The following is a 20996-nucleotide window of genomic DNA, read 5'->3' on the forward strand; positions in this document are numbered from 1 at the left end:
TAAAGCCAAAGTAAAATAGGAAGAAAAGGATCATGTGATGCTATGAGCAAAGCAAGACATGTGTCTGGATCTGCTGTGCAGCGCCCATTTCACCCCGATCTACTGTCTGGCATTAAATCAGTCTCAGCGGCCCTCTTCAATACATGTACGAGCTGTGTATGGACAAGTTTGTGGTCAAAATGGAGGGAATAGTGTCCAGCAAAGTGGGGGGAAAAAGATAAGTAATGGGCTAAGAACACAGAAGACAAGATGGCGGATCCCTCACTGGCACTTAACTACTTCTGCTATGGCCCTGTGGGACTACATAACTATGGTGGTGGTTTGAACATTGCGGCCGCAGCTGGTATCATTGTCAGACCAACTCGGTATAGCAGTTGCTTTCGGAAGTATCAAAATGGACTGGGGAGCTGGAAATTCAGGTTTCCGACTTAGAGGACACAATAGCCACGTGTCAGCATGATGTGTCAGCCCTACAGACCCAGCTGAAAGATCAAGTGGCTAAAATAGATGATTTGGAGAACAGATCACGGAGAGATAATCTCCACTGCACTGGGTTTCCTGAATCGTTGTCAGACCATCATCTTGCTGAGACTTTGGAAGAGTAGCTTGTGGCTGCATTCCTGTCCAAGCAGAATGAGCGGCCATATCGCTTTTAGTGTGCCCATCGGCTAGGCTGCCGACTGGAGGGAAATGTGCAACCTCGTCCAATTATTGCTAAATTCCACAGTTATGCACAAAAATCAGACCTATTTTGGTTGTATAAGAAAAATAGGGAAGCTGCTAAGTATAAGGATAGTATCAAACAGATCTTCGAAGATTACTCCGTGATTCTCACTGAGCGTATAAAGGCATTCACACCTATTTGTGCAGCGTTGGCACAGAAGAAACTCCATTTATGCTGTTGTACCCAGCACAGTTGCAAATATTTGCTGAGGGTCACTGGTACATGTTCACAGAAGTACAAGCGGCACAGGACTGGCTGAATTCACCTGCAGCTTGAGATGGGTGATTTTGTGGACTGCAATGCTGGTATAATATGAAGACTTCAGTATGGTACTATGATCTAGGTTTCTTTAACATGTGTTCTTAGTAAGTAGTGTTATTTCTTCCTGACACACTATTAGGCACAAAACTGTGGCACTACTTTGGAGGGTTTCAGATGATGATTACCAGGGGTGGAAGAGGGGGGTTACCCTTCAGCATCATAATGTGATATGCCTCTTTCTCCTTGGCAGTTAGGCTTGAGAGTAGTGGCATTAATATTGAAGGGATGGGGGATGGATGTGGGGGAGGGGGAGGAATGGGTGGATTGGGGGGTGGCAGGAACAGAGGAGTGATTTTTAACATACTGTTCTGTCTGATGGAGAGAGGTGTTATTACAGTGATTATACTGATTCTAGGTTGTGGGTCATTGCAGCTGAAGTGGTGAGATCCCCAAGGGGGCTGAGCCCCCGGGATGCTTCTATTTGTTTATTTAGCAAATTTTCTCTGGGTACCTTTGCTTCCGATGAGTTACGGTACATGACATGGTTCAGGTAATATCCTGGAATGTATCAGGGGTAACATCACCAGAAAAGCATATCAAAATGTAAACCCAACTGAAACGCCATAAGGCGGATTTAGCTTGCTTACAGGAAACTAAATTAACAGATTTGGAACATCTTAAACTTAAGATGGCATTATGGATCCATGGTGTTTGTTGCATTCCATTGAGCACAATTACATGCACCTATCTAAAGCACATGGGACTCTCTTCCATATTGACTATATTCTTGTGACTTGTTCACTGATTCCTCTTGTAGCAAAAGCAGAGATAGGATCCATAGTAGTGTCAGATCATGCATCAATTTAGATTGCTCTTGAATTGCCCAGATTGGGAATTGGAGGTGGTGGTTGGAAATTCTGATGATGTACATTTTCAGCAGTATTTGGTGAAGCAACGGTTAGATTGTATGCATTATAATCAGCAGCAAGCTTCAGACGTGTCTTTGTTTTGGGAAGAGAAGGCGGTCTTAGGGGAGCTAGCATCTCTTATACAGCAGCTACAACCCAATGTATAGCACTAAGTATCATAGGGCTGGAGAAGGATTTACATGTTAAGAAACAAACATATATTGTGAGCTCCACAATACCACACGAAGAAGTGTATTTCTCCATGCAGACTGCCCTTAATGCACTTCTTCATAAATGTACTAAACATAGCTTGTTGTACCTTAAATATAAGTTGTTTCGTTTTGGTAACAGGTAAAGCAAAGGCCCTTAATATGTAATACTTGGTAGCAGTCATGAAACGGTGATGAAATATGGCCGCCCGCTAATGGCAACATTAGTGCATGGTCATTAAATCAAATAATGGAAAATTGGCCATTTTACTGCTGCGGTAAAAATGGCCTTAGCACTCGGACCATATAAGGGTGCACCAAGGCCATTTTCTACTGCAGCTTAGTAAAAGGGCCTCTTGATCTTGCAAGTTTAGGCAGCCTTTAATAACTGCTTCTGTCACCTGCATTATTTACAAAATTTCTCCCTATACCTTAAGAAGACAAGTCTGATCACAGTGGCCTAGTTGTGGCAAGATTGTTGCCCTGTACATTGGTCCAGTGCTTTTTGTCAAGGAAAGACAGAGCCGGTGCTCATACAAAGCCAATGTTGGAAGGGGTGGGGTGGTGTAATGAGGGCTTTTTGTCACCTAGGTGGTATACTCAACCAGGTGATCCAGAATAGCTCTACCTGGAAGGTGGCTGTCTTTCAGTCTGAGGGTCACAGTACACCAATTAAAAAAAAACCAAGCTGTGAGACTTTGAGTATGAAATGTAACAGGGTGGACAGGATATTTTTGGAAGGCAGGAAAAAAGATGGAGTACTGGTGCGTAGCCAGATCTTGAGGTGGGAGGGGGCCAGAGCCCAAGGTAGGGGGCACATTTTGGTAGATGCCCCGCCACTGCTCCACTCCACTGCCTCACCACCCTCTTCTGCCACCCACTGTTGCCACAAATACCTTGGCTGGCAGGGGTCCTCAACCCCCTGCAGCTGAAGGAACTCAGAGGAAATGGGTCAGGGAATTTACAGATCAAGTCACACTTCTACCATCTTTTAGGCTTTTAAGGTTCTCCCAAGGAGCATATCTAAATGTACTCATGCCAAAAGAATTCAATCCATGCACACCCACCAGTAAGTAGCTCTCCTACTCTGGAACTCACTCTCAGAGGGAGCTACACCTACTTCAGAAGGCAAGTAAAAGCCTCTGTCTTCTTTCAAGTGTTTAATGTCTGTGCCGACTGACACTCACATTACAGCAGAACTTGCTTGCTGCATATCCTGTAACTGATGTGCTATCGATATAGACATAGCAAAAGTCATTTCTTGTCCCTGGGATCTGTAGCATGAGTCTTGTTACTATTTGGGATTCTGTCAGGTACTTGTAACCTGAATTTGCCACTGTTGGAAATAGGAAAATGGACTAGATGGACTGGCCCAGTATGGCTGTCCTTATGAGACCAGTTCCACATACCTTATTCATCTACATCTACAATTTTCTTCAGCCTAACCACCCACAACCCAACATTAAAGTCTTACTTAAAATCCCCTCTGCTGCCTTTTTAATGTGACCCCCACCTCTTGATACAATTGCTCACCCTACGAATACCCTGAGAATACCTCAGGTGAACTTTTGTAGATCTGACAGAGGTGAGGTGCAATTATTTTCACTAACCTCGCTTACTTGTTTCTAAAACAAGAAGGGAATTAAATCTAAAGTAAATAATTTAGTTAAGCAGATGTTATACTTTTAAAATTAATTAATTTATTCAACACTGTTAATTAAACAACCAATTTTGACTATATTTGACAGTGCCTTTGTTTCTTTTCACAGATAATCAATTTTTCCCTCAGTACTTGACACAGATAAGTATTCATTTGACTAAAGCACAAATTTATCATAAACATGCATGTAACACCAAAAATGTATTCTAAAATTTCTTTAGCTTGTAGGAATTGATTCTTTGTGTGTTTTTTCTTTCTAGGTTCTTCTTCCAGTCAGCGTGCAAGGTAAGTATAAAGTTTAAGGTTTTATTTTTCTTTCTATAATATACTTTGTGTCTCCTTCTCAAATGTTTGTGAAGAAAGGTTAAAGGATACTTTGAACTCTTTTCCAGCGTTCTTGTATTTCTTCTATCTTCTTCTTTCTTTTATCGTTGGGTACCATGTAATGTAGCGATGACCTCTGGCCAGATCAGGAATTCGGGCACCTAACTCCCCCTACCGCCGCCCCGCCAAACAGCTGATCTGAGGGCCCCAGACGCCCCGAAGTCTCCAGCGATCCGGATCCCCGCTCAGCTCGCCCAGCCAGAAATGCTGACCGACTCCCACAACAGCAGCAGTTAAACACTACCGCCTCTGTTTCCAATGCTCCCGCTGCCATCGGGCCCGCCTAGAATCGCTGCTTCAGCCCTCACCCTCTAACAAAAACATGCCGCTGCTTCCAAAGCGACCAAAACCCTCCGGCTCCCTTCTTCAGCTCTGCTGTTCTGCAGCGCAGAAACCTCCCCGGACCTCAAAACACTGCTGCTGCCCGAAAGACTCCTGCAGCCTGAAATCGCCGCTGCAGGAGTCGCAACAAAAACGCACCCCCCTCCTAGAATCACCGAGGAGGAACTCACGGCCACCCCTGTTCCCAACACAGGCCCTGGTAAGTTTTAACCCCTTAAGGGGTACATTAAGGTGTTTCATTTGTGTTGTGCCTGCATTGCATCATGTTTCTGTTTATGAATTTCTGTGCTTTTTTAATATATACAGTACTTAAACAATCTCATATTATTGCTACTCCTATAGGTTAGGTTGCCTATTATTAAGTTTACTTCACTGTTCTGGTTGTGTATTGTGCTGATATTTGGCAAATTCCCTAGTTATATTGTTATTGTAATATCCAGTACGTTGCCTCTGTCAAACTACACCTTTTGTACAGCACCTTGGGTGAATTTCTTCATGAAGGAGGTCAATAAATCTTAATAAATAAATCAAATGTGATAGTCATTCCTGCTGGCATGAACACTGTTATAATGGGGTTTTTTTACTCCTTCACATGCAACCATAGATCATATGAAAGGTGAAATCGGAGTCAGAACCATTAAACCTGCAGCAGGCAAAGACATCTCTGTTGTCAGGAGAAAATAACAAATAATGACCCTACTCTGTGCCTGCATGAAGGATATCCACAACACTGGAAGACTGCCAGATGCCACAGCTGCACAAATATGTCCACATCAGTTTACCAGGGGATTTCTTATATATAGCAACCAAGTATGATGTTACATGTCTAGCATCTATCTATCTATCTATCTATCTATCTATCTATCTATCTATCTATCCATAAAAGATTGGAAAAAGTAACAGTCATAAAAAAGTTAGGGGAAAAATACAATTATTAATCAAAAGAACTAACATAGACATAACAATATCAATCATCAAGCTTAATTCATTTATGGATGAGAAAGAAAAATGCCAGGAATATAAAGCATATTGCTAGATTTCCAGTAAAGGTTTACCCTGTCCTTAAGCAAAATAAATATAGAAAGGACAATATAAAGTCACCCAGTAGCAAATCTTTTGAAGAATGACAATCTATCATTAATGTTTCCGTAGACTGTCTAATTTTATCTATAATCTTATTATTTTTTTTTAATAATAAAGCCACACAACTATCTTTTGGGGTAACCTTTTACCTACTGAATTTCAGGAGGATAAGATTTTTTTTAAGCATTAATACTTGAGACCTGAACATCTTGTGCAGTTGTAATATTATGCAGTGTCTGCCCACAGTCAACCAATTGCCATGAACAGCAGTATTCAAGTCCTGCTGCTGCTTCCTTTCACATAGAATTAGTGACACATACAGAATTATTGATAGAAGAACATACTAATAACATGTTTATGGAATTTTTTCCTTCTAAAAAAAGAAAATCCCTGAACGGGCTTGTGGGGGAGGGGGAATTTTATTAAGGCTGTTTACACAGGGAAAGGGCCTTTCATAAAACTGGACTTTAGTATATTCACATCCCTGCTTCTGGGGACTTACAGTCTGAGTGGGTGCCTGAGAGAATTGGAGAAAAAAGGCTCTGTATTGAAAACCATTTAACCAGGGAATAGGCTCCTGCATAGTTAAATCACACTGAGGGGCTAAAGCATAAAGCTGACTGTGCTTGCAACATTTGCTTTAGACTGGTTGGTGCCAATTTAATTCAAACGTCATTTAGAGCCCTGTTTACTAAGGTTCACTAGCGTTTTTAGCACATGCTAAATACTAGAGTTGCCCATATTTTCCTATGGGCAACTTTAGTGTTTAGTGTGCGCTAAAAAGACTAGCATGCCCTTAGCATGGCATAGTAAAAAGGACCCTTAGCGTCTAATGCACGAAGGGGTTCTGCGTCCCTTTTACATTTCACCGCAGCAGCTACCAATAACCCTATGCGAATGTATTACAACAAGCTCATCAGTATTAAAATGAGCATTTCGTGCAATGCACAGAAAGGAGCACCTACCTTTAACATGCTAGATCAGGAGCTGTCAGAGAGGATCCCTCCTCATTCATGTTGGCAACTCCAGGGCTGACTCCCTATCTTCCCTTCTCCCTTTAGCCTCTGCCTCCCGATCACGCCCTGGCCTGGTGCAGAGAGCCTTCCCATACTTCCAGCACTCTGCTGACCTTGATCAGTTTCACACACCCGTGCTCCCACCACTGTCATTACAAACTGGCTATGCAGCTCCCCCCATCGCTACAGGCAGTCGCAAGAGCTCTGAAGTTTTATCCCAAAGATGATGAGCACAGGTCATCTCTTCCCTCCCCCACCATGTCCTGGAAACAACTTCTGTTCTACGCATGTGCTAGATGCTTCTAGGTACTGATGCATAAAGGTCACCGTTAAATTTCCATGCGTCTTGTTTGCACGCCATCCTCTTTGTATATCAGTCACTGTTTGCAACTTGGTAAGTTCACCAGTGGCTGCTTTATTTAACAGCCCCTGAGAGAGTCGGGAGGGATATTCAGCGCCACTTAACTGGATAGTGCCACTAAATATTCCCTTGGTGATTGGGGGCAGAGTCTGGGCAGAGACAAGTTCTGCAGGCACCAGCAATATTCAGTGTCAGTACCCATATAGCAAATCGGGCAAGTAGTCTTATCTTTGCCCAGTAGCTATGTGAACAAAACACTGAATATTGGTTGTACCCATAGAAATCCCAGGTACCGCTGCTGACATGGATATGGTTCAGAACTGAATACAGAGATATAAATTATCTGGCAGCGGTCAGCATTTATTGAAATAGACCCTGTCTGTTAAAAGGGATTTTGGCTTGGAAGACAGAAGACAATGGGGCTCATTTCAAAAGAGAAAAATATCCAAAAAGTGGCATAAACTGGCAGATGGATGTTTTTCTCGCAAAAACGTCTAAATCGTTATTTTCCAAACCCATTTTTTTCTATGCTGTTTCTACAGTGCATCCAAATCATAAGGGGGCATGTTAAGGGTGGGATTTGGGCATTCCTAACATTTGTACATTTTTCTGCCATAATGGAATAAAACAAAACTGTCCAGGGCTAAAAGTTGGATGTTTCGGTCTAGACCTGTTTTTAATAACAACTAAACCACAAAAAAGTGCCCTAAATGGTGTATATTTGGGTACAGTAGGTTTTTGAGGGGTTTTGGAGGGCTGACCATACAATATAAGGGGGTATGGGTGAGATGTGTACAGAGGACTTTTTATGTGAAGACCACTGCAGTGCCCCCACCCCTAGGGTGCCTCACTGCTTTGCTGGAATCTCTGTGTGGTCAATCTACTAAGAATGCTGGCTCCTCCTACATCCCAATGGTTTGATTTTGTGCATTTTTCACTTAGAAAGGCTTTTTTTGAAAATGGTTCAAAAAGATAGATGCGCTAAGTTCAAAACATTTAGGAAATGACCATTTTCGGGGAAAAAAAAAAGATAAACGTTTTTCAGGTTTGAAAATGGCCATGTTCACCACTTGATTTTTGGACATTTTCAGCAAAAATCCAAAGTTGGATTTAGACATCACATAAAAAAATGCCCTTCCATGCTATTCATAAAAGCACAGTTAAAAGCACAGTTTACATGTCTTAGTGGTCATTTTATAAATACGGATGTGATAGCTGCCATTTGCACAGGGACATAGCTTCCAAATGTTGAGAATGACAGCATTCTCAATAGGAGAGGTGAAACTCATGGCAGCAGTGTCCAGAAAATAAGTGCATATACAAAAAAAATTAGGCATCTGCAACAAGGTAAACATAGTTTAATATAATTACCACAGCACTGAAAACCTCAGGAAGAAATGGCAGGACAAGCTATGAGACAGTGAAGGTCAGCTTGGATGAGGTGACTGTCAAGGGGATTACCAGTCTGGATACTGCACCCCATAGAAGCAAGAAATACAGATGACTAACTGTTAACCCTCTATATTAATTTATTGCCCTGCCTCTCTGTGCCCTCTAACTGCTTATTTTTTCTGTCTTAGAGTTATTGTACCTTTTGCCAATTTCCTCACACTCACAACAGACAGTACACCATGTCCAATTACTGCCTCAGGAGGGCAGCCCTTCCTAGGGTCATCTCCAGCTGCTCTCATATGGCTACAGCTTCTTTATGAGTAACAAGAGCTAAAATATGGTTACAAAACTTGGAGGCCTAGCAATGACAAGCTAGATTTAACTCACTACCATTGCTATGGAAGCTATATCAAAAGCACCTTGCCCTAGAGCTATCACAAGTGACAAGCTGTTCTTGCAGGTTATGTTACACACTCTCATCTCTCATTTATCTTTAGTTTAATATCTTTTATTGGATCTCATTTATCTTTAAGTGCAATCCACTTCTACCAGCTTTGCATTGGTACTTCATGGATCAATTATGTGGAGAAAGCTGTCATACACTGATGTGATACTCTATGAGAATACTTCTTCCACCCCTTTCAGCCTCAGTTCAGGAGTTCTCAACACTATTAAATATTTTCTTGGCTCCTTTCCTAAATTTAATTCAATCTCTAGACATAACTGTATAAGTGTATGCTGTTGACATTCAAGTGTTCAATGGGTAGTGGTAAGGCCTCCCTGCCACATAGCCATGCAATAAGAGTTCTCTTACCGCATGGCCACGTGTGCTGGGGGCTTTTCTACCCGCTGTGGTAAAAAGGGCCCTGGTACGCAGGAAAAACAGCCCCTGCCGCTAGACCTTTTCCCCGCAGCTTAGTAAAACGACCCCTTAGTTCCCAATCATGACAATGTGTGAAAAATTTCTCTTAAAATTTAGGAACAGCTTGCTAATGAGTCAACATTTTATTTCCATAATGTAGCTATATTGCATGAAAAAAAATTCTACATTTACAAATTTTCTCATGGGTCAGTTCATCAACCTCATAGTTTATTACTTTTTTCCTGACTTCTTTCAATTTGAAGGGTTTTATTATTTTGATCATTGTCTTTCCATGGGGTGTTCGATTTTGTGTGCATATTTTGAGGCGTTTTCATTGTTTGTACAGTGGGTGGTGCAGTGGGTGGCTGGTTGGGATACAGTTGTGCATTGCCTTGATGATTTCTTTTTGGTGGTCCAGTGGGGAGTGATTAGTGTGCAGAGTTAGTTTCTGGTTTTCAAGTCATAGCTTCAGTGATAGGGATTCCATTGGCAAATGAGAAATCGGAGGGACCTTGTTCATATTTGACACTTTTGGGCATAGAGTTAGATTCAATTTGATGGAATCTAGGCTTCCTCAGGAAAAAAGTGCGGTAATTGTTGAATGAGATAGCTGTTGAGCTTTGTAAGAAAAAATTAACTTTGCATTAGACACAATCTTTGGTTGGGAGATTTAATTTTGTGACAAGAGATTTTCCTATGGGGAGAGTTATTATTTGTAGGTTGGCTTTACTAACACAAGATATGCAAAGGAAGCATTTTCTGATCCTTCGTACTCAGGGAGTGAAGGATGAATTCCAATTATGCCACCATGTTTTGCAGGAATTGAGTGGTGTTAGCATTTGGCAGTTACCTGAAGTATTTAATATAGATTTGAGTTTATTTACAGATGCTTACTGGGGTATAGCTTTCGGTATATATTTTGTGAGGAGCAAAGAAACTACAAAGCCCAGAAGGCAGTGCAGCACCAGAGAAATCATGAACTAAGAAACTACAAAGCCCAGAAGGCAGTGCAACATCAGAGAAATCAGGAACTAAGAAACTACAAGGCCCAGAAGGCAGTGCAGCAACAGCAGAGGGATCAGGTGAAGGGAGAGGATTCTATGCAAGAAAGGAAGGAGCCGGGGGTTGATTGGGAAATGGAATCAGATGTGGGAGGGGAGGAGCCCCTAGATTGAGAGGAAGAGGAGGAGAGAATGGAACTGGAGGAGGTAGAAGAAGGACAGAATGAGGAGGAAATGGAAGTACTGGTGGAGGTCTCTTAAAGTGAGTTTGAACTGAACTTGAGAGAGTGAATGAAGACTTGGTGGATTGACCCAGTGGGTGGATGTCAGGAGGATTTGTGCTGACAAATGAGGGAGGTGGGTCATTAGGTCTAAGAGTGAGAAAGTGATTTAGATTAGACCATATTGCTGTTGAAAGCAGTGCTAAACTGAACTGTATTGAAAGCAGTGCTAAGCTGAACTGTGTTGAAAGCAGTGCTAAATTGAACTGTATTGAAAAGCAGTGCTAAGCTGAACTGATGAGGAAAACATTGCTAATTGAACTGAGATTGTAGAAGCAGTGTTCCTAACGTGTGCTACAGGTGAAAACCTAAGTGAACCAAGCTGGGTGGAGAGCTTGATTGAATGTGAGCTATACTGAACAGCTTAATTGCAGTGGGGCTGTAAGAGCTGCAGTTGGAATCTCACTTTCTCTGAACTGTGCAGGGAGATTTGGAAAAGGGAACTGCAGTGAAAAGGTGACTACTCTGAATGGGGTAAGAGAGTCTTATTGAACTGTGTTTAAAAGTTGGACTATACCAGGTAGAGGGGAAGGTCTGGGAAAACTTGAAGAAGAACAGATGTATTAAGGAGATAATAAAACACTTTTAGTGAATCTCCTGTTTTCCTGAGACACTGGTTGCAGACCTTTAACCCTGGGAGTGGATGGCGTGCGATGCTGAGAAGGAAGAGACTGTGAAGGTGAGGATACAGCGAGTGATCCTGACAATTTGAATGGCAATTGATGTACACATCCTTGGCCAAGCAGGTGGTAGGAGGGGGGCTTTGTGAGAATATGGCTTTTTTGGAGCTATTCCCAGTTTAGGTAGCATTGGTTCTGTGCGATGAGTGATTGGTGAATAGGAGGGTAGTGTTTTCATTCATATAATGCAGCAGTAGTAGTTGCTCTGAATCAGCAGTCAGCAAGGTGTCCTTCAATGGTAGAAGTATTATGCTTGATAGTGTTGCAGTGCTTGAATCTGAATATCTGGTTGTATGCAAGGCATGTACCAAGTATTCATAATGATGTAGTTGATGTGTTGCTTCATTTGCAGTGGGCCCATTTTTGTGCATTGGCACCAGTGGTGGATAGAATGCCGATAATTATGCCCCAGGAGCTTTGGTCTAGTTTCCTAACACTTATTAAAGAATGCCTTGGCTTCCAATACCTGGAAGGCTTATAGTGGAGGATGCAGCGGTTTTAAGAAGTTGTTCTGCTCTACAGAAAGAGATGTTAGTTTTCCAATACCTTTATTTTGGATAGTGGACTTTATTTCTTTTGTTAAGCAGTCAAATTGGTCAGTGGGGGTGGTGAAACAATGCTTAGCTAGTGTGACATTTGTTTCTCAACTGAATGGATACGGTGATCCAGTGAGGTCTTTATTGATGAAAAAGTTGGTGGCTGGGTATGTTCAGACTTACAAGTTGTTGTTATTATTATTGGTGATTTCTACCACACCTCTCTACTTAAGATGGAAGATACCGCATACAGCCGCATGAAAAAGCAAATGAACAAACTTTTGGAAAAAGAAACAAAAGTGAACAGCCACCTTTACTTTCTGACAATCTGCAAGAAGAATGACATCATTCCCAAAGGACTGAGGATCAAAAATCCTTTGGCTACCACTTACAATTCTGATTATGCAGAGAAAATCTGCAAATGCACTAGTCAGAAACTAAGAAATGAACTCATACATCAACTCTACAAGAAAAAGAGAATAATACAAACCCAAAGGGATGAAATCATGAGGAACATGGAGGAACTCCATCCACACCATAGGAACCAACTTCAAGAGGACCTACATAACATCCAAAGAGAAAAGCAACACATGGCTATCCGCAAGAAAGAAATAAAGCTATCTTTTCTCCTGCAGGATCACAGAGAGAAAAACAGCCTATATTTGGATAACCACAGCTCTGCAGAAACAACATCCCCAGACACCTTGGAGACACTTGGATATACATCTGAGGCATGTGAAAATCAGAGCCCAAACAAACCAAGGAATACTGATCACACCTTCAGTGATGCAGATCAGATGGGTATAATAAACCTCTCGAACCATCAATTAACACAGCATGAAGTCTCTGTGCTCTCCAAGGGACTTTCTTTTTGCCCATCTAGCAAACTTGATAAAATCCAACTATATTCAGACCTAGAAGAATTCTTCAGAAAAATGCGTCTTAGAGCACATTTCCACAATAGAGGGAAACCAAACAGACCGGAATACAGTCTTTAAAAAAAGAACACTTATTTCACCCCACAGGAGGAACAAAACTACAAGCTGGATAATTACATAGAAAGTTTCAGACATAGGGTTAAATCACAACTCTCCAACAAACAAAAAAGAATTCTGTACAATCTTACCCCACCAGAAAGAGCGGCAATAAGAACTCTACAAACTAACGAAAGCATTATCATCAAACCCGCAGACAAAGGAGGCGCAGTGGTAATTATGGACACACAAAAATACATTGAAGAGGGACACAGACAGCTCTCAGACAACAAATACTACAGGAAACTAACTGATGACCCCACACAGGATTATACAAAGCAGCTAAAAGATCTTATCAGAACATTTCCTACACAAGCACAGCCACATCTGAAGAAACTCATACCAAACCAGCCTTCTGTGGGCACATTCTACATGTTACCCAAAATCCACAAACCTGGAAACCCAGGCAGACCAATCATATCAGGTATTGGCATGCTCACGGAGGAAATATCTGGACTCATAGAGGGAATTCTGAAACCTCTCGTGCACAAAACTAACAGCTTCATACAAGACACCACAGACTTTCTGAATAAATTGAAAAATATCAAACAATTACCACCAAACACCCTTCTGGTCACGATGGATGTAGAATCACTATACAGCAACATTCCACATGTGGATGGCATAGCTGCATGTGGAATACTCCTAAAAAAATCCACACTGGACCATCAATACTCACCAGAAACTATTACAAAATTAATCAAATTCATTTTAACTCACAACTACTTCCACTTTAACAATGATATCTATCTACAAATAATGAGCACTGCAATGGGCACCAGGACAGCACCCCAATATGCCATCCTTTTTATGGCTGAGCTGGAAGAGACATTTCTGAATACATACCAGACCAAACCTCTAAAATACTACCGGTACATCGATGACATTTTTATTATTTGGACGGAGGAGGAAGAAACTCTGAAACAATTTTACTATTCCTTCAATACATACCATCCTACAATCAGATTCAAAATTGACTACTCCCCAGAAAAAGTCAATTTTTTGGACACCACAGTCTCAATCAGTGATGGCTGTATACAAACATCTATATACAAGAAACCCACAGACAGATGCAGCTACCTCCACAACTCCAGCTTCCACCCTTCACATACAAAAAGATCCATTATTTACAGCCAAGCCACACAATACCACCGTATCTGCTCGGACCCAGAGGATAGAGACAGGCACCTTGAAACCCTGACTGCATCCTTCAAACAGAAAGGCTACAACCTCAAAATAATCTCCAAGAATATTGCCTCCTCCCTCAAAACACCCAGGGAAAATCTGCTACAGTACAAAGAAAAAAAAGCCAACGACAGAATTCCTCTTGTAGTGACATACAACCCAGAGCTGGAGAAACTGAGGAAAATCATAAGAGACCTACAGCCACTACTTCAGGAAGATGAATTACTGAAAGAGATATTCCCATCCCCACCAGTGCTGGCCTTCCGACAGCCACCAAATTTAAAACACAAGCTGATCAGAAGTAAACTTCCAACACAGACGGAAAAAGAAAAGGGCACGTTCCCGTGTAACACAGCCAGCTGCAAACTATGCCAAAACATTTCACAAGATCCCACAGTCATTCACAAAGGACTATTTTACATGCTCATCTTCCAATGTGGTATATATCATTAAGTGTAAGAAATGTAACGAAGGATGCTATATTGGAGAAACAGGCCAGATGCTTAAGACAAGATTCAATCTACACAGACATCACATGAAAATAGCCGGTGCCAGTCAGGCCCCCACCCCTGTGGGCCAACACTTCACAAGACCAGAACACTGCACCAGTGATTTCACAGTAAGAATACTGAAAGGTAATTTTAAAACAACACAGGAACGTAAGACCTTTGAAATAAGAATGATTGAATATTTTGACACCGAACAAACAGGACTTAATAAGGATCTGGGTTTTCTAACTCATTATAAAACATAAAGCTGTATTTCTCTGTTTATTTCTCTATTACCCTCCTCTCACCTACCAACACCCATTCTGTTAGAATATCAATGAAATGCTTTGATGTCCCCATGCATACTGTAAAGTGGATCCTCTTCCCTCAGCGGTTGCAGCTCTCCACAACCTGAAGAACACCTTCCAGTACTGCTCCTTTTTCCCTCAGAACAATGAGGCTTGTTATTGCCTAGGAGGGGCTTCCCTCCTTCCCTCAGTTGTGGCACCAAAACACAAAACAAAGCACAGTTATCATTCACCTTTCTCAATCCGGTTAGTTTCCCAGTCCAGGCTTCCACAGCTGCTTCCTCTCCCTCTCTCTTGGGGAAGAGTAGCAGCAAATAATAAAAAAAAAGAAAAGAAAAAAATACCCTGTTCAGAGTAGCGGGGTTTTCCCAAAACACAGTTCACTTTTAGCCAAGCTTTACCCCACTGCTCAGTTTAGCCAGGCTTTCAAAACACCGTTCAGTTCTAGCCAAGCTTCAAAAACATAGCTCAGTCCCGCTAGGCTTTCAAAACACCGTTCAGGTCTAGCCAAGCTTTCAAAATACAGTTCAGTTCTAGCCAAGCTTTCCAAAACACAGCTCAATTTAGCCAGGCTTTCAAAAACACAGTTCAGTTCTAGCCCAGCTTTCAAAACGCAGCTCAATTTAGCCAGGCTTTCAAAAACACAGTTCAGGTCTAGCCAAGCTTTCCAAAAACACAGCTCAATTTAGCCAGGCTTTCAAAGCACAGCTCAGTTTAGCCAGGCTTTCAAAACACACAGTAATGGCTTTGCGCGGGCTCAAAGCCTAGGGTCCCACCCTCTTGGTCAGTCATACTCCTACCTGACCTCCTCCCGCTTGACCCGGCTTGGCCCCGCTACTTCCTTGGCTTTCGCTGAGCCAGAGCCGAAAAGTCCATCGGCTCTTCCAGGGTGTTCTCCGGTTCCGTCAACTCCATAGGGCAAGGCTCACTCTCTGCCTTTCTCTCCTCAGGAGCCCAATCCATATTCTCCTCGCCCCGCCCTTCTCCCAGCTGCTCACCCTTTCTTTCATTAAAGCTCTTTGGTGTCTCTTCTTTCTCCACCCACCTGTTCCACCACCTCTTCCACCAGGTTGGAGAATCAGCCTTACTCCTTCCCCTGCGGCCCTCCTCTGGAGACTCCTGGGAATGCACATAGTTTGACTAAATAATGGAACGTAGCAGTGATACTGGAAAAAAACACAGTAACCTAATACTCAATAGAAATTCCAGTAACAACTATCGTGCTTGTTTAAATGAAGAAAAGCCCTCAGAAACCGAGGGTAGAATACCCAAGGTTTTGTGTACGGTCATATAAATTTGATGGCACGTAACACGGTTCGATCATAGGGCTGAAAAACTTCATTCAATAGTGAGCTTTTAAACACCTAGCTTCATACTATAATATGTATTTCTTAAGGAAAATTTTTTTTAATTTTTTCTTTTACCACGCTAAAGTAGTCATTTAAATATTAAGTCATTCAAACTTGGATTATTGTACTACTTAGCTTTTAGATTCAGGCACTTCCTTTAAACTGATCACACCGCTAAGCTTTAGAGTACGGCACTCTCCATTGTCCGTTCTACGGGAACCCGTTTCGCCCAGAAACGTGGCTTCTTCAGGAACGGGATGGTTTAGAGATACTGAAACAAAAAACATTAAATGTGATTATTCCTGGGGAATGCCTGCCTATAACGGGGGTATTCTGGCCTATCCCAGGGTTCCTTTGGGGCCTGTCCTACATACTCTTTACATACCCCCCCCCTTAAATTTCCACCCCCGCATTCTTTTTCCTCCTCCTCCTCCACCCGGGACAGGGCATCAACATTTCCTAAACATCGCCCGGGACGATGCTCCACAGCATATTGGAAAGGCTGCAATGCTAAGTACCATCGCATTAGTCTCCCATTATTATTCTTCATTACATTCAACCATTTCAGGGGAGCATGGTCCGTTACCAACTTAAATTTTCTCCCTTCTAAATAGACACTACACTCCTGCACTGCCCATCATATGGCTAAACACTCCTTTTCTATGGTGGAGTAATGTTCCTCATGAGGCAGGAGCTTCCGGCTTAAATAAAGCACCGGGTGTTCCTCCCCTTCATGCTCTTGGGACAGCACTGCGCCTAACCCCCTCCCCGAAGCATCTGTTTGAAGGACAAAGGGCTTTTCAAAATCAACTGCTTTCAGCACAGGTTCCTGGCACAGGGCCCTCTGCATCTGTTCGAATGCCCTCAACTCCTCCCCTCCCCACCTCAAGTGGTCCGGATTCTTCCCTCTCAGCATGTCAGTCAAGGGAGTGGCCATTGCGGAAAAATGAGGGATGAACCGGCGGTAATACCCTACCATCCCCAGGAATCTACGCAATTGTTTCTTGGTGTTTGGTCTGGGAAACTCTTGGATGCTTTTAACCTTATTCAATAAGGGCCGGACCTCTCCCCTTCCCACATTATACCCTAAATACTTCACCCTGTACTGCGCAAAATAACATTTTTTTGGGTTCAGGGTGAGACCTGCCTCCCTAAAAGCCTGCAGCACTGCCTCTACCTGGTTTAAATGGGTGTTCCAGTCTCCACTATGTATTACCACATCATCCATATATGCGGCGGCATATGCCTGATGAGGTCGGAGAACCCTGTCCAGCAACCTCTGGCAACTTGCAGCAGCTGAATTAAGGCCAAAGGGCAATCTTTTGAACTGGTACAGGCCTATGGGCGTACTAAAGGCGGTCTTAGCTTGTGCCCCTGACGTAAGGGGAATCTGCCAGTACCCTTTTGTCAAGTCCAGGGTGGTGAGATATTGTGCAGATCCTAGCCTGTCCACCAGCTCCTCAATATAGGGCATAGGATATGCATCTGCTTGAGAAATATTATTAAGCTGGCGGAAATCTATGCAGAATCTTCACTCCCCTTCGGGTTTTGATACTAACACCACTGGGCTTGACCAGGGGCTATTTGACTCTTCGATCACCCCGAAGTCTAACATTTCCTGGACCTGTTTTATCACCTCCCTCCTTTTCATGGGGGACAGCCTATATGGCTTTTGCCGAACTACTTTACCCTTTTCCGTTATGATGTCATGCTCCACTAGGTGAGTATTTCCAGGGCAGGCCGTCAACACATCATCAAACCCTTTCAAGAGCCTTCCTATCTCTTTCTTTTGTACTTGTGTCAACCGGGGATTAACCCCTGGTTCACCGGGCTTGAAAATATCTCTTATTTGCGGTCCCAACTCCTCTCCCTCCTTTTCATCTCCCCGGGTCTGAAAGCCTACCCTTGCTACCCAGGGTTTCATCAGGTTAACGTGGAAGGTTTGGACCCGCCCCTTTTCGTTCGCCACCTCATATGTAAGAGGCCCAAGTCTCCTCCTCACCACCCAGGGACCCTTCCACCTAGAGGCAAACTTATGAGGATCCTCCGAGATTAGGATAAGGACCCTATCTCCTATTACAAACTCCCTCTCCCGAGTACCCTTATCATAATATTCCTTTTGCCGATTTTGGCTCTGTTCAAGCCTTTCCTGGGAATATTCCTGTAACTTATCTAATCTGGTCCTCAGATCCTGTAGGTATTCGACCACTGACTGATCGGAGGTGTCCGGGGGTACCCAGTGTTCCTGTAAAATATCTAAAATTCCCCTGGGCCTCCGTCCAAACATCAATTCATAAGGCGCAACTCCTAATGAGTCTTGCACCTTCTCCCTGTAGGCATATAGCACGAAGGGTAACAGTTGGTCCCAACCTGTCCTATCCTCGCCTAACGCTTTTTTTAACATACCCTTTAAAGTTCTATTAAAACGTTCCACCATCCCATTAGTTTGAGGATGGTAGGCAGCTGTACGGATATGTTGTATCCCAAAAGCCTCCCACACTTGCCTTAAGGTACTTGACATAAAGTTGGACCCCCTGTCGGTCAAAACTTCTTGGGGGAATCCCACCTCACAAAAGATTTTTATCAGTTCCCTGGCAATGACCTTCGCTGATATGCTTCTCAAAGGAATGGCCCAGGGGTACCTAGTGGCCATATCCATAACCACTAAAACGTAGAGGAAGCCTCTCTGAGATTTTGTTACTGGGCCAATAATATCCATGGCTATTCTCCTCCCCGGTTGTTCCACTCTAGCAAGGGGTTTTAACGGTGCCTTAGGCGGTAGCCGGTCTGTCACCTTCTGACAGTTGGGGCAGGACTTGCAATACCTCTCCACCTCCCCATAAACCCCTGGCCAATAAAACCGGCCCAATATCTGAGTCAGGGTAGCTTGGGAGCCCTTATGCCCCCCCAAAGGGTGATCATGCGCGAGCCTTACTACTAGGGGACGGAAAGCTTGGGGGACTACTAGCTGTCTTCCCGCTTCAGAGTTTTCCCAATTGGGTACCCTGCGATATAGAATGTCCCCCTCTATCATGAACCCCGGGGCTTCCTGGCCCTCCCCCTGTCGGGCCCGTTCCCAGGCATATTCTAAAGTAGGGTCCGTGGCCTGCTCCCTATGAAACTGGGGAAACTGCTCGCTCAATTCTTTCGGGGCCACCGGCAGATAACTTTCTTTTCTTGCCTGCTCCAAGGCCTCCCGTCTGCCCCTCTGCTCCTTTTTTTTCAAAGCTTTCCCCTTTCTCTCTATTCCCGGCTCCCCTAAAACCTCCCCTTGAAAAGGAAAAATACCTCCTATTCCCTCTTCCTCAGCCTCAGGGTCTCGCCGAGCCTGCGAGCGGGTAGTGACCAACACTCTTTTTTCACTAATACACTCGGTAAAGGGGGGCCAGTCCCTTCCCAAAATCATCTCCTGTGGCAGTCTGGGCAGAACGGCCACGGCTATCTCTATCTCCCCTGTAGGCCCCTTCACGTGAACCCTATGGAGGGTATAACGAGTACTGGCCCCATGTATACATTGAATAGCCACTGCTCCCTCATAGGTATCCTTACCTCCTGTCCTCCTCTTTCTTATTTGTTCCCATAACCTCCTGGAGATCATGGACTGGTCTGCCCCGGAGTCTAACATGGCTACAATCGGTAAACCCTCAACCTCCACCTTAGCAGTATACCGAGGTCTAAACCCTTGGGCAACCTGCGAGGTCCATCCCTCTCGACCTGGGCAATCCCTCCGGAAGTGCCCAGTCTTCCCACACTTATAACAGAGTTTTCCTTCATACGAGGGGGCCTTTTTTCCAGGGCCTGAGGGCACTACGGGCTTTTTACCACCCCAGCCGTAATCGGGTTTCCCCCCCTGGGGATCTGGCTTAAAGAAAGAACTTTTGGAACCCCAGCCTCCCACAGGTCAGGGCTTACCCCCCTCCAGGTCGGGTTCTCCCCAATGTTGGGCTTCCAAATAACACTCCAACCCGGCTGTCACGGCCTCCACCGTCTTACAGCCCCTTTGGACCAATCCTGCCCTAATCTCCCTGGGAAGGCCCTGCAGGAACTGCTCCACTACTAATTCTTGAAGAATCTCTCCCGTGGTGTGGCGATCAGGTTCCAACCATTTTTTTACCAAGTCCATCAGTCTAGTGGCCAGCGCTTTAGGGGTTTCCCCCTTTTCCCATTTAGTGGACCGAAACTTACGCCTATAAGCCTGGGTACTCAGTCCATACCGGTCTTTAATGGCCTCTCTCAACCTCCCATAGTTGGCAGCGTCCCCAGGAGCCAAGTCTCTAAAGGCTCCTAGAGCTTCCCCAGATAATGAAGGCACTAACCGCATGGCCCACTGCTCTTGTGGCCACCCTGCGGCCACTGCCACCCTCTCGAAGGCGGTCAGGAAATCATCTACATTATCCTGCTCAGACAACTTTCCCCATGTAAGTGAGTTCAGGGATAAAGGTCCTACTGCACCGCTTCCTCCTGGCCCCTGTCCAGTCGCTCCGGCTCCACCGCCCCTGGGAGCCTCGATCCCTTGCTGAAAAAAATCCTGGAGCATATTCAGCACCGGTTGTTGCTGCTCTCGTGCCGCCATCAAGGAGTCTTCCACCATCTTCCCCGTCAGTTCTTGCTGTTTCTGGAACTGCATCGTCATCCAAGCGAAGATCTCCTTGGGGTCCATCCTTGCTCCGGAACAGCGACTCCTGGTGGGGGGAAAAAAAAACAGAGGACACCTCCAAGTGCGGTTTCACTACTTATGTTTCCCCTTTTACTAGGATCACTTTATTTCCCCCAATCTAGGCCCCGCTTACCGGAACCCCAGACGGGTCTGCGCCTTTCTCAGCGTTGGCCCCTCCGTCAGGCTTTTCTGTCCTGCTGGTCTTGGCCTCCTCGAGCGACAGGTCCGCGAACAGATCCCACTCCTGACACCAATTGTAAAGTGGATCCTCTTCC

Source organism: Microcaecilia unicolor, chromosome 1 (assembly GCF_901765095.1).
Source record: "Microcaecilia unicolor chromosome 1, aMicUni1.1, whole genome shotgun sequence".
NCBI lineage: Eukaryota > Metazoa > Chordata > Amphibia > Gymnophiona > Siphonopidae > Microcaecilia > Microcaecilia unicolor.